This window comes from Lissotriton vulgaris, chromosome 2_1 (assembly GCF_964263255.1).
Source record: "Lissotriton vulgaris chromosome 2_1, aLisVul1.2, whole genome shotgun sequence".
NCBI classification, from domain to species: domain Eukaryota; kingdom Metazoa; phylum Chordata; class Amphibia; order Caudata; family Salamandridae; genus Lissotriton; species Lissotriton vulgaris.
The window spans coordinates 149,607,073-149,621,373 of NC_141687.1; the positions used below are offsets into that span (position 1 = coordinate 149,607,073).

Sequence of the window (14,301 nt, forward strand, 5' to 3'; positions counted from 1 at the left end):
AGCTGTCAACTGTCGGCACTCAATCTCCATGCATGAAGACGGAGCATTGACAGGTTTCAGTGGAGAACCCTCCCCTGCAGCTGCAACAGGTGATCCTCCTGAAGGCGCAGTCTGATTTGAAGCCCTATGGACATGTTCAACAGCTTGAGATACCAGACTCTCTGACCCCAGCCTGGAGCTACAAGGATTACTTTGGCCTGGTTGTTCCTCATCTTATTGAGGAGTGGTATTGGCGGAAATGCATACAGGAGGCTGAAGCTCCACTTGAAACAAAAAGCGTATCCGAGCGAGAACCGCTATGTAAACTCCAGCATGCAGAACTGCTGACAATGTGCATTCTTGACCAAGGTCAACAGATCTAACCAAGGCTCTCTCCACTACTGAAAGAGACCTTGCACCACCTCAGGTTACAGACGCCACTTGTGATCCGCTAGACAGCTTCTGCTGAGTTCATCTACTCTGGCATTCAGAGAGTGTGTTGAACCACCAGGAAAATGCCCTGTGTTCCAGTAATGTCCAGAGGCACATGGCCTCTTGAAACTGGGTCCACGACCCCACCCCACACTGTTTGTTGCAGTACCACATGGCAGTGGTATTGTCCATGAACACTTGCACTGCCCTTCCCTCGACAGAGGATAGAAAGGCTTTCAATGCCATTGGCTTGTACGCAGCTCCAACAGGTTGATGTGGAGTCTATATTCCAACGGAGACCAGAGTCTTCTGATCTCCACCTCTCCTAGATGGCAGCCCCATCCCAGGAGTGACGCATCTGTCACTATGTCAGATATGCTTGGGGAAGGGACTGACCCAATTACGGTCCGTCAGTCACCACTGCAGATCTTTTGCGGGGCCCTCTAAGATCTGGACCACGTTAGAGGTATTCCCCTGATGCTGTGCCCACTGGAACTTCAGGTCCAACTTCAGAGCCTGCATATGCCAACAGGCATGCGTCACTAGCAAGATGCAGGAGGCCAGGAGGTCCAGCAGCCTCAGAGTCTGTCACTGAAACCCAGCATAGAGGCTGAAATATCGATTTCATAGACTGAATATATGAGACTGACTGCTCTGGAGGCTAAGCCTGAAAGTTCAGTGTCTAGAACAGTTCCAATGAAGGGGAGTATCTGAGAAGGGATCAGGTGTGACTTTGGAACGTTTCTAGTGAATCTCAACAAGTGCAGGAGGTACGCTATAGTCTGGAGGTGGGAGACGACTGCCTAGAGCGAGCTTGCCTTCAACAGCCAGTCGTCAAGATAGGAGAGGACTGGAACCCCTCATCTTTGCAGATGAGCTGCCACTACAGCCATCACATTGGTGAACACCCAAGAGGCGCTGGTAAGGCCAAAGGGGAGCACATCAAACTGAAAGTGCTCATGGCCTATCATGAACTACAGGTAACACATGTGGGCAGACAGGATGGGAATATGGAAGTACGCATCATGCAAGTCCAATTCTACCATTCAGTCTCCTGGGTCTAGGGCAGACAGGACTTGAGAAAGATAAGCATTTAGAATTTCTTCTTTTTCAGGAAGAAATTGAGAGGGCGCAGGTATAGAATAGGATGAAGGCCTCCTTCCTTCTTGGGCAACAGCAAGTAGCGGGAATAACAACCACAACCTACCTCTGATGCCGGCAAACTCTCTGTGGCTACCTTGGCCAAGAGAGCTACCACTTCCTGGAGTAGTAAAGAGATGTGGTTCTCCATCAGCCTGTCGCAAGTGGGTGCAATGGGTGGAGGGGTAGTAACAAAGGGGAGGGAGTAGCCCCTTTGGATAACCTGGAGAACCCAGCGGCGGGATGTTATCGACCACCAGTGGTACTGGGGATGACGTAAGTTCAGATCATCGATCTTCCCATTGATAGTTTGGAGGCTGGCTTGGACTGACAGGAAAGCCTTGTCGATATTGGACAGTTGATCGCCAGGTGCATCCAGTTCGGAGTCCGAAGCGACCTGCTGAGAGGTTTTCGTGGATCTTCGGGGCTCAGAGGTGAGACGCAGCTGGCTGAGCTCAGATTTCCCAATGGCAGTAATATGGAGGCAGGACACAGCTGGGCAGAAAGAAAGTGTCTGTGCGAAGGGCGCCCCAGGCTCTATGAACAGGAGTCCAGCAGGCGACAGCTGGGGTGCGAGAGACAGGTCACAGTGCGACAACGTGTCTGCCCAAGCACCGCAACCCCAGTATAGTCAGGACAGCAGCGTAATGATCCTCAAGTGGAGAGGGGCCTCAACATCAAGGGCACAGTTCCTGTGCAGTTAGCACTGTGCAATCGACGTGACAGCAAGCAGTCCTCAGTGCACCACACGCCCTGCGCACTTCCCCCGCTACAGGCAGCAGCCTTCGCTGCAGTGCAGCTTGTTCAAACCGCTGTCACAATCAGCCACAGTAGCGAAGCTAGGCCCTGGAACACCGATTAGGCCCATGCAGCAGTCCACTTGGAGAGGCAAGAGTGAGTAGTAGAGCCGGCGGGCAAATACGTAGGAGATGCAGCGCTTGCTGATGGGTCCCGGTAGTCGGCAGCAGCGGGAGGCACTGGGATAATACGGCTGCCCGAGGCCATCCTGTGGCCATCAGGAGGGCGGGCCCTTAGTCCCGGAGGACTTCCTCCCCCCCAATACTTGGGTCAGCCACTCCTTCCCGGGCAGGTGGTGCCCGGTTGGAGCGTGGGCGGGCCAGTGACGCACGTCCGGGGCGGCAGGCAGGCGAGGGGTTTATATTTTCCCCTCGCCATTTTATCAGCCTCTTTGCCGCTCCGGACGTCGCGCGTCGGGTCACGGGAAACTCTTTTCTCCCATCGAGTGCTGCAGTGCGTGTGTTGCCCGCCATTGTCGGATTGCCGAATTGTAAGGTAGGTGTGCCTCTCTCTCGCCTCCCCCCGGCCCGTCCCTGGTATGGATCCAGGTGGTACAGGGGCCCTGTGGCAGGAGACCACAGGGGGGGGAGAGGTGGCCACCCACGTGTTTCGGCTCGAGTGGGCTTATTTTGCGGCACTGTGGCCGGGTGGGATTCGGACTAGGGGGCAGCATAGGGGGACTCGGGACAGCCCACACGCTTGGTATGCCGCCAGGCAGCTGGCTTGCTGTGGCTGAGAAGGCTGAGTTGGCCTGTTGTCGTGCGGGACTCATGTCCCTCCTCGCCTGCCTCGAGGCGTACTCCCCGATCCCCTGGCATTCGTGGGTACAGTTGTGCCATTGCGGGTGGGTTGTGGGTGCAGGTTGCATTTCCCCGTCACCGTTTGCCAGGCGGAGCGTACACCGGTGGTATGCGGGGCTTTTGCTTCCGCCTTCCGCTCGCGAGTGGGCTGCGTGAGTGTTTACCGGGCCGCCGTGCGGGCCCTGCCCGGGGCTCGGGTCCGGCCCTACCGTTGGCAAGGGGGGGTCGTGTGCAATGCCCTGCATTCTCTCTGCTCGTCCAGCCTGTTGCCGGTGCGGGACGCCCGCATGGGCACGGGTATGCGTTGCATACGCGCTGATTCAGAGCACTGCAGTGAGGTGGGTGTGGTACTCCCGATGGGCACTCCCGCCCTTTAGTGAGCTCTTGGGGCTCTTCTTACGCAAGGATAGCAGTAGGTCTGCGATTAGGTTTTGGAGCACACGAGGGGGGGCGAGTAGGCGCGGCCGGGCCACGGCATGCGGTCCTGCTCCATATGTGCGCGGGCCCTGCCTTCCTCTGGGGTACGGTCCCAACGGAGGCACTGCTTAGGTGTCTTTATGGCGGCCTATTTTGAGCGCCCGCCCCGGGTTTAGGCACGACCAGATACCTGCGTGCTCAGCCTTGTGAGGTCTTGCCTCGCACACATCAGCAAGCAGAGGGATTGGCATGCGCTGCAGTGCGAGGGCCCTTCATGTAGCAGTCACCGGTTCCTGAGCGAGCAGTAAACGTAGGCACCACGCTATATACATAAAATTAAATATAGCCGGTACATGTGCTCAGTTCAGGTCACGGACAGGACCGGCACAGCGCACGCGTCCTACCCCTTCGGCCAGTACTGCCAATGCCCCGCCTGCGGTCCGCTGGGGTCGGTCTAGGCCACCCATAGGGACTACAGTGGCGCGGGACACTGCCAACTATTCTGAGGCCCTGTGTCTGTCTCCCTGCCCTCACGGGGGGGTGGTAAGCATCATGACGGTCGCAATTACCCGGGCACGGGGTCAGTCTTGCAACGCACTGGGGCACCCCTTAGTCTAGCAGCCTGCATTCCTAGCACAGTTGCCGCACATATCCGTTTCAGTGTCGGCGCTGGCTGAGCCCTGCTGGGAGCCTACTTTAATTTTGCCACGTTTAGTTATTAGGGATAGGACGTGGTCAGTCGGCTAGATTGACGACTTTGGTGCTGAGACCGTGGTTCGAGTCTCAGTTTCGCCTCCTGGCAAATATCATCATAGTCTCCCCGTGCAATAATGTGCAATGTAAATACGGTGCTCTAAAACGCTCCAATCCTTTTGGTCAAAGTGCGGTACACCCCAGGGAATTGCTTATGTCTGGGGCGGCTGTGCTACAACTGTGGACACATGCTCAACAGTTTTGATACCGGACCGTGGCTTCTGAATCATAGGACTAGCAGGCCATGGCCTTAGAGGCGCGTCCCAACAGCCGCGCCCCTTAGCTTCGCTCCTCATCTCCTTGAGGAGCCTCCGTGGCTCCAGTTCCATATCTGTGGAATGGGGCACGTTTAGTGAGTGACGTGACATGAACGTTTTTTTTTTTGGCGCCCAATTTCGGGGAGCGCCCGGGTCAGACCCCGTGCGATCAGGCCGGTGCTGAGAAGGCACAGCGTGAATCCAGCTGGTGGAATACAGCCATACATTTAATAACTGCTACTGCATGCATGGCTCGTTCTCTGCAGCAACTCAAGCTTCTCATATTCCTACTTGCACAACAGGCAAGTAGCATAGAGTCCTGGCTAGTGGTAAACGTCTATCCATGGAACCCCATCTGTTCTCCCCGTGGTAAAACCTTACGATGGGGGGGGGGATCCTACTCGAATACAAGCACGTATATGAGGGCATTGCACGTTATTCAAACGTGCCTGTGGCCCTCGGTTAGCGAGCTTGGGGCATATGCTTGTGGCACTCGGGAATCACGAAACCGCGTTGGTGTAGGTAAGCACCGATATTCTAGATGATATTGCTAGGCCAGCACATGTAGGGGAGGCACCAGCCGTCAGCAAGTTGCCCATGCTGTCAGCCATAGGTGCCTCTGGCGTACGTAGAACAGAAGTTCGCAGGGAACTCGTTGCATTTGTGCGCCTCCGGGCCACAGCTAGGGGACGAGGCGTCTCTTGCGCAGCAGTAGAGCGGCTGAGCCAAGGGGGGTTTACATTCCGCATGTCTTCTGCCCCGCGGGTCGCCCATTTCTTTCGGGAGATAGCTCCGGGCGTAATGCTGGCCCACAGTGGCCATTCGGGTGACCGTCTGTCTCAGGGGGCCAAGGGCAGGATGTTGGTGAGCGTTCGGGCCCGTTCACCCGGCCAGTGCGGGTTACACGTTTGGTGAGCAACTTCGGGCACCAGACCCGCGTGGGCATGGGTCTTCCCGGGATTGCCCATCATCTGCCCACATCCTGCAGCTGCTGTCGTTAGTACATTCCCCGAAGTGCGGCATCTCGGCCGGGCAGCTTCGTATGTTGCCCAGTCCAGATTTTGCGTTGCCCCATGGCCTGTTGCGGCTAACCTAGCTTCCATGCTCGGCAGTTAGTGTCGTCCGCGATGCTGGTAAACTGGTCGGAGCCTCAGTTATAATCGTTAGTCCGGGCAATCTTCTGATTAAGGTCCATTTCAGATGGCACGCGTTGGGGTTGCGTTTCACACTGAGTGATTCTGGGCTATCATCCTAACTCGCCCATTCTTGAATGCGAGGAGGAAGCGGCTCATGCAAGCGCTTCATACCTTAGGGTCGAGGCCGGCGGCCGAACTGGTGGTTCGAGCCTCTGCATCGCGCTCACCCGCAGCGATCCTGGTTGCGTTGTCTATGCTGGTGCTGGAACTCAGGATTGAGCCTTGGGGTCGAGTTTTACCTGTTCGCGAGGATTCGTTTATCGGGAGGGTGAGCTCGCTTGGGTGACCTTGGTGCTGGTTGCAGGGTCCTGTCGCGGGGCCTGCGGGTCGCGTTCCCTTGCGATGTACGCGGTCGTCTCTCGTTGCTTATCAATACATAATAGCGGGGCGTTATTCGAGTAGGCCAGATGGGCCTCCCGGGCAGCCGCATATCAGGGCATGTGGGTTCCTGCACCTTTTTTCCCACACGGCAGTAGGAATTGTTGTTGCCGGCAAGCATTGTGGGTAATTTCAGATCACACCATGTATAATCGATAGAATGTTAGCAACCAGGCACCTGGTCGGGAAAGTTATTCATTTATGACTGCCCTTAAGATGCCACTCTTGTACACGGTGCTTTCTACTCCCTTGCTTCCCCGCATAAAACCAATGCTGGCCGCCAAGCATAACTTCATTTAAGACTTACACGTGGTGCACAAGGGCATGATGTTTCTTAGGGTGGGCTGTAACACACATTGGGTTTTAGAGGCACTGCCTGTTATTAAGCCACACCCTTAAATTGATATGCCACGTCCCTTTATGAGACCGAGCTCATTTTCATCCCATGCATTCCATTGCGAGAGTGAGTACATCCATTCTACAGATTATCATCAGTAGTCTCCATTCTACAGATTATTATCAGTAGTCGGTTGCATGCTTTACACATATTTGTATTATGACTAAGATGCACGTTGATTAAGCCCTGGCGAGGCCTGGTGAGGTTTCAAGTGGCAAGGCTGTGCACACCGGTACGCTAGTGTTAGGAGAGCGTTCTGCCATCGTAGATCTTTCATCCAGTCTAGGTCTGACTGCACACGCTTGCTCTCGCTAGAGTGTATTGGAGGAATTCCCAATTTAAGTCAAGAGTTATCTCTGATTCTTCCCTCGTGTCGTATTGGCGGGTCCATCTCTTTCGCAGACTCAGTTCTCTGCGCTATTTTAAATTGATCAGATTAGTGTAGAGGCGTGGATGTGCCATTCTATGAACACCACGAGAGATCGGTTCATAGGTGGTACTTACGTTGTGGTTTTTGCTGGACTGGAGAGGGCTGGGATATTATATCTGGCAATTCTCATGTATAATCGGGGGCCTAATACTATTTTGCCAGGATATCAGTGTTCCGACAACACTAGTCATGCCTTGCCAGTCCGGATCCCTTAAATGGATCCCTGTTGTCGGCGCACATGTTAGAGATGTTGTTGCGGTTGCGCTAAGGTTTTGGCTATCATAAGCAGGGCTATTAATCGCTCTAGTTTGTATGCGGTACCATGACACAGACCTATGCACTTTGTCGCCTGCCCTATTGGCCCATTGGGCTTGGCTAATTACCCATACGGTGGGCCGCCGTATTTCAATGCTTTTACACCTGCCTCTGGCTGGAACTTCATGTCAGGAGGAGTTAAAAGATGTGTCTTGGACAAAGGGTGTCACAGCGGTGATGGGTTTAGGTAGCCATGCCAGATTGTATCCCTAACTTTTTCAAGTTGGACTACGGGGATTAGTGAGCAGCAGTGGTTGAGCGTGCGGATAACGGAAGTTTGAAGTATATGTGTTTACAAGTCTGTCTTTCTCAAACCCGATATTTGTGCGGATAAACACGCAGGCCAGCTGGGGCTGAGTGCTCTATCACTTGCGTGGAGCGGCGCAAACGGAAGCTCTAACAATCCTAGACAGTAAAGAAGGTATTCAGAATATTTGATCTTGCAGCCAGCGTCGTGTACATGTTTTGGACCATAAAAAATTGCTGTCTTGCGCGGGGCGGTCAATTTACGCCACGGTAGGTCCAAGCCACTACATGGTATTATGTCGAGGTCTAGTAGGTGCTTGTTTCAATCCTCCCTCCTGCTTCTCTCGTGCGCTTGTCAGGTTGGGTATCTTCCTTTTATCTGGAAGTGTGGGTGTGAGGCGGTTTGTTTTCTGACTGCGTATGTGTGGTACTAGTGCTCCAATTTTGTACGTACTATCCTGGGTCAAGGAGTGCTTTCAGCATTGGTTCCTTGGGTCGTCACTCAGGACATGGGCATCTAGGACCCGGTTTTGTGCCAGCCTCCCACAAGCATAGCAGTGCATACTGATACAGCGACTCGCTCTAAGGTTTTCAGTTACTTTACATAGCTTGCCCCGGTAGTGAGAATTCCACTCACACCCCATTCACAGCATTAGAGCCCCCCCCACACCAGGCATCGCGCCCGTACTGGGGGCCCCTCCTTGGTGTTGGGCAGTTCAGAGTATCCGGGGTGTCCTGTTTTTGTGCGGGGGTGACGCACACTGTGAGAAGCCTGTTTCGTGGTGCCTTTCCTTTGGTGGTTGGAATTTCGGGAAAACTTTGGTCCAGTTTGGCGCCGGGTGGCGTGCATTGTGAGAAGCTGGTTTCGGATTATGACTTGAGCGAAGTCTCACTGCTTGACTATCATGGTCCGCGAGCCACCAGGAGTATTGCATTTGGCCCTCCGGCATGTCGGATTGATGCAGGTGCCATTGGTGGCAATCAGAATTTTTTGTCGGTCTTGACCAGGACTCTGCAGTATTGTTTCTAATTCTTCACCGTTCTGGTGCGTCAGCGGCCTCGAAGCCAAGTATACGTCCCGGGCCGCTGCTCCCACTATGGTGGCCATGTTCACACAAGGCACAGAATGTGTGCGGTGTCAGACACAGGGGGCAAACCGAGGTAGCGATGTGACAATTTATCTGTTCGCACTAAGACATATCCCCCCGCTGTGCCAGGGTGCAGGCGGGGGGAGGTAGGAGCAGCTATAAAGTGTTGTGGCACAGAAAGTGGGTTACACAGTGGTCGAGCCAGTGTCGACAGGGCCCGTTCACCTTGGCTTTCCCTCTTTCTTTACCCTGGAAAAGGGCACACAGTTTCAGTGTGCTCCATTGCTCTGGGCCGGATGTGCCAGGGAGCCGCTCTGCAGCGGCAGGAGTAGAGCTGTTCGCGCTACAGTATTTTGGGGCATCCACTTCTGACATACACCTTGGGTGTAGTGATGTACTCAAGCGGCTAATTACCACGAGGACGTGGTTTTGCAGGCGACGCTTGTCACCCTCCTGTTTTGGGCTGGTAGGAGGCTGTTCAGATTACGTGCAGCGAATAGTGTGTGTATTTAAGCCATTGGAATGGCCTCCTCAGTTAGTGCGAACCTCTTTGATTGCTGTGCGACAATTCACCTGGGCTCCTTGAATCATTCCAGTTACAGTTTTGCTGTCAGGGCCTACCCTGGCGGCATTCTTGGGGAGGGGCCCTTCATTTTCCCTGCTAGTTTGCAGGGGATCACATTGATCCATCTGGTAACCCAACCTCTCCTTTTTAGCTCGTCGCCCATGGGGAGTGGCTTGCACTGGGCTCCTTGCGGAAATTGGGACTCACGGCTTCTCGAACACGATCATGTGTGGTTGGGCTCCCCTGGCTTGGCCGGAATAGCCTTGTGAATACACTTGAGTAACCTATAGTTTATCTGGGAAGCCCCTCCCATTGTGTGAAGTTGCCTGATCATGATGTCCCCTATTCGGTGGGCACCTGTATCTGTCAAAACAATCCTTTATGGGGTAGTGGTATGTAAACCTTATAGACAAGCTATCCTGGAGGTGGCATGGTCCAGGCAGCCTCCAGGCTAATCTCTCGAGGGCAGGGGTAGCCTGTTGTTCCAATCTGTGCATTCCTGTGTGTCTAATGATGGGATACCACACAAGTTATATATTAAACATTGTTTTCTGGGCACCGCGCTACGACAGAAGTTGAAACTTTTCCTGGGGGTAGTATTTGACACTTCATGTGAGGGGTGTGGTGGGTCTCAGTGGCTTGCGCTGGTACTTATTGTACAAATTAAGAGCGCTAGCAGCTGGGCCCGCCCCCCTATTCTACCTGTATCATTCTCCTAGGGGTATGTTCCCTCGAACCTGGTCGTTCAACACTATTGCTGGAGAAGGATATGGACCCGGGGGTAATCTGCAGATTAGTGACAGAGGGGCCTTTATCAGTCAGGACAGGATCTAAGGTCTCGTTGAGATGGAAGGGGTCCACTCGCACCTTTCGGTTTGGCCTTGTTCCTCTTGGTTAAGAGAAGCTCTGCAGAGCAAAGGTTGCAGGTTGCCTAAGTAGCGAAGTGGTGGGGGGCCTGGACGGCGACTGTGGCGGAGTTACGGGGCGATCCGGAAGCAGAGAGGTGCAGCACTGTACTTCAGCGGGCACCTAGGTGTGCCAGAGCCTAACCTGGAACCTCATGGGAGGCCGGGAACCCGTGTCGGAGCCCCAGTAGTCCTTCGGGCGGTTGTGTGCCTGTGCAACCGGGGGTTTGCCTAGTACGCCCCGCAAGGGGTGTGAGTAGAGTTATTACCATAATAACGCAGCAGATGGGTGGTTCGCCACTGTGCTGCTTGGCTCATCAGGAGGGCAGGTGGCGAGAATGCGGCCTGCCCTTGGATCGCCCGTAAGATAACCCACCGTGATTACATAATGTTGTATGTAATATAATAAACCTGCAGCAACTTTTCCCAATCTAACACTGGTGTCTGTGTGTTATTTGCGGGATGTTGGGTATGTTGGGGCGGGGGGTGCTGTTGTCCTGATGGGACTATCGGTGTCGCTCCCGGTCATGGCACCACAGGCAAACGGAGGAGGGGAGTGCCTGAGTCTGTCAGCAGGTATGGGCGCTTCCAGGTTCAGCAGGTTACATAAAAGCAGGGCTGCGCCGCAGGAAGGGGCCCACAATGTTCACTGAGCCGACACCGGGGAACGTAGTTCAAGCGGCCGCCAATTCCACCAACTCACAACAGCCCTCAGAGGGGAGCACTGGCAACTACAATTTCAGACACATTCAGGTGCCTGCACCTCCATGCATCTGGTGCAAGGCCGCAGAGCATAGCGCTGTATGTGGTTGGGTAGTACTTGTCAGAGGGTTGCCCCGCAAGTTGTATCCGCAGAGAAGTCAGGGGAGGGCAGATGCCACAGCACAGGCCCGGGCCACGACCCACTCTTCACGGTAGACCACAGCAGCACGCACCCGGCCATCCCGAGAACGCCAGGCGGAGACGGGAGCGGCGCCGACAGCCCGCGGCTCACGGGCAGATCACTGCATGGATCGGGAGAGAGACACAGGCACACCAGTGAGCAAAACAGAGAAAGGCAGTACCGGGATGCCGGACCCCCCCCACCCCCCCCACCCCCCGCTTTCCCGCCCGCGCGGCCCTCCAGCCCCGAGTCGAGCTGCAGTTAGGGCACAGCCCAGGCCGCCTTGCCCAGCAGATTGTCGAGCCCCTCTGGCGGGCAGCAGAGGATGTGGAAGGCAGCTCTGCTCAGGAAAGGCTGCTCACTGATCTCCGCCACCTTTCTATTGAAGGTAGGGTGCAGAATGCTGACAGGAACTGCAGGATAATGGTCGGATGGATGGCTCGGCCAGCGAAGCTACTCTATCAAGCAGCCATCTTGCCTAGCGCCCTTTAGCATTTCCGTCTGTGAGTACTGTGTCCTTGACCATCTAAGGGCTGGGAAGCCGGGGGCTGGGGTGGCTAGGCGGGTAGAGATGTGACTGGAAGCCCCTTCCGTGGCTTTGAAAGGAGCAAAATGCAAACTGGGGTTGGCAAGGGGCTGTAGCTCTGCTGTCTTTGAAGCGCACCAGTGCGGAGTCTCCCTTGCCTTTAAAGAGACTGGAGCCATCAAAAGCCAGGTCCACGAGTGAAGCCTGGACAATCCCCAGAAAAGCCAGTGGCTCTCAACCAGGAGTGGTGCCTAATGGCCGCCAACAATGAAACTACTCTCCTTAGAGAGTCAATCCTATCTATCCCACAACATATGGCAGACTTAGCTGCGTCTCTCCCATCAGCAATAGCTTGGGAGAGTATGGTCCGAGCCACCTTCGAGACCACAGGCAGCACGAAGAGTGCTAGGGAATGTGCCAGGATTTACTCTTGAAGTGGAGGCATGGACCACTAAGACATCTGGGGTGGGGTGTTGGGTGATGAAATTGGGGTTCCCTGGGCAAAGTTAATGGTGACGGGCAAATGTCCTATTCACAGAAGCCCCTGTGCAGGGCTTGAACCAGTCCCCGAGTAGAACGTCCATGAGGGGTGGTTAAACAGAAGAAGCAGTTAAGAAAGGGCTACTCCCAGGAGGACGATCATCTTGCAGCCATGGAGGTCAGCTGAAAGATCCAGGACCTTTCTTGCCCTCCTCACCACCAGAGAAAAGGAAGCCCCCCTCTCTGGAGCCACGGTAGGAGGAGAGAACAAGCCAGTATCTGGGGAGATGTCCAGCCAACTGGCACCTCCCAAATCCTCCTCCAGGTGCCCTCCGCGACACTTAGGGACTGTTATTCATTAGGCTTTACTGGACCCTTCTAGTTATCCCCAATTCCTAGCGCATAGGAATTGGGTACAGGCTCCTACCTGGGTGTTCTGCCCCCAGTATGTGTAGAATGACGCCCATCCGGATCAGTATTGGAGTCGGGAATTTGTATGAGGACAGAGCCACTGATGGGTGGAGGCGGCGCCTGAGATGTTGGTAGTAAAGGTTGAAGTGGGTCAAACAGATAAGGCAAATCCAGTCTGGATCCATCCATGGATCCAAGAGGTTCGACTGGTTTCGAGGGCGAACCTGCTGCAGAAGATCAGTAGGGCCTCTCCCAAGCCTGTAGAGCCCGAAAGCACTCCAGCGGGAATGGGGCACCCAAATATGAGGTGCATGGTCTCATACAATTCAGGGAGCTGGGCGGGGGTCACTCCGGCGCCTGGAAACTCGGAGAGGTGAGTAGACGACCCAGGTTCAGGCTCAATCAAGGAGCCAGGTCTCTCCCATTTCTTATTGGATTACTTCAATGGACGAGGCGAAGTGAAAGGCCTCTTCAACATTTTGCTCTTCTTCTTGTGCGACTTACCTGTACGCCCAGACGATGAGCGATTGGAATGGCTCCGCAGCTGTTTCCGGGACCGTCCTCTTGACAGGGTTCGAGACGTCACAGTGTTGTATTCCACTTAAGGTGTCCGTATATAGAATTTCTTGATACATGTCCTTATAAAGGCACAATTCGAATTGCCCTTATATAGGCATAGGATCCCAGTCCTTATTTAGGCAATAGCCATGCTATCCAAATACAGGCTTGGTCACCTACATCCGTCTACCCCAACATCACAAGGAGTTCTTAGAAATCAGACCCGTAAGCTGTTGGGAGTTTCCCCAGCTCAGGATTATTGATTTCTACAAGAACTCATTTATTATGCATGAACCGCTATACCCCTAGGGTTCATTCCTGACGTCTTCCTCTGCCCGACTTTACGTCAATGCAAACATTCCTAGAGACCTACCAGGTATAAATATACCTTCCCTTGCTACGGCAAACACGGTGGCAAGCAAGGAGGAGACATCGACTTAGAGGAGCGTGTGTCCCGGCCTGGCGCAGTGACAAGACACTGTCATTCCTGCCTGCAGAGAATCCAGCTTCCAGTGTTCTTACTCCCTTCGCGGGGTGTTAGAGTTGGAGAACCGGATAGATATTCCAATTTATCTCATTCTTAAAGTATTGAGCTGACAAGAACCTAGAGGGACTCTTGGCATCCAAACTTAACATCCAAACTATAGCATACTATACTATAGAATACAGCACCTATTTCTTACCTTGTACTACACTCAGGTACAATGGGGTAGAACTAGTTAGAGACCGCATCGTAGGAGTACTCACATTTTTAGCCTATGTTATTTGTGTATATGAATATATGCGTCATAGCTAAAAGATAATGCTAGCGCAGTAATATTTCTTTCTACTGTTTACGCTGTACACAATATATCTTGTATACTGTCTTCTGATTGTAACAGCACATATCTCTTACATGAGAAATAAGACTGTTCAATAAATCCTTTTATTGAAAACGCCTGTCTACTCTCGCTGTGTAAACTCTGCATGAAACTAAGCATGCACGATTAGCTGAGTGAAACTATTATCTATTGTTTCCACGATTCTGAGAGTATTCCGATTCTAAAGGGAAACAAAGTTGTCATATTTATGCGGTTGCCAGAAACTACTCCCTTCTTGTATTCAAGAAGTTTCTAGTGGCGTCTGAGTTAGCTGGCACTTAAAGTAATTAAGTTTAATATACTAGATAGGGGCATACTGACCTCAGTCCTATGCCAAAACTATAGTGTATGTTATTCCAATGCGCAGAGCCTATTAGGGAAATAGGAACTAGAACTACACTACAATGATGGTGCACATAGAGCGGCAAGGGCTTGAGGGTCCACTCCCTCAAGGCTACTGGGTGCATGGCATGACAATCGACGCAGG

The 14,301-nt window shown here is 53.5% G+C and overlaps 1 protein-coding gene across 1 annotated transcript in view; it reads right to left on the reverse strand.

Annotated features, from left to right (window-relative positions):
* Nucleotides 1–14,301, reverse strand: part of GTF2IRD1 (GTF2I repeat domain containing 1) — a 993,687-nt gene that overhangs the window by 112,799 nt on the left and 866,587 nt on the right. The gene's annotated exons all lie outside the window — the stretch shown is intronic.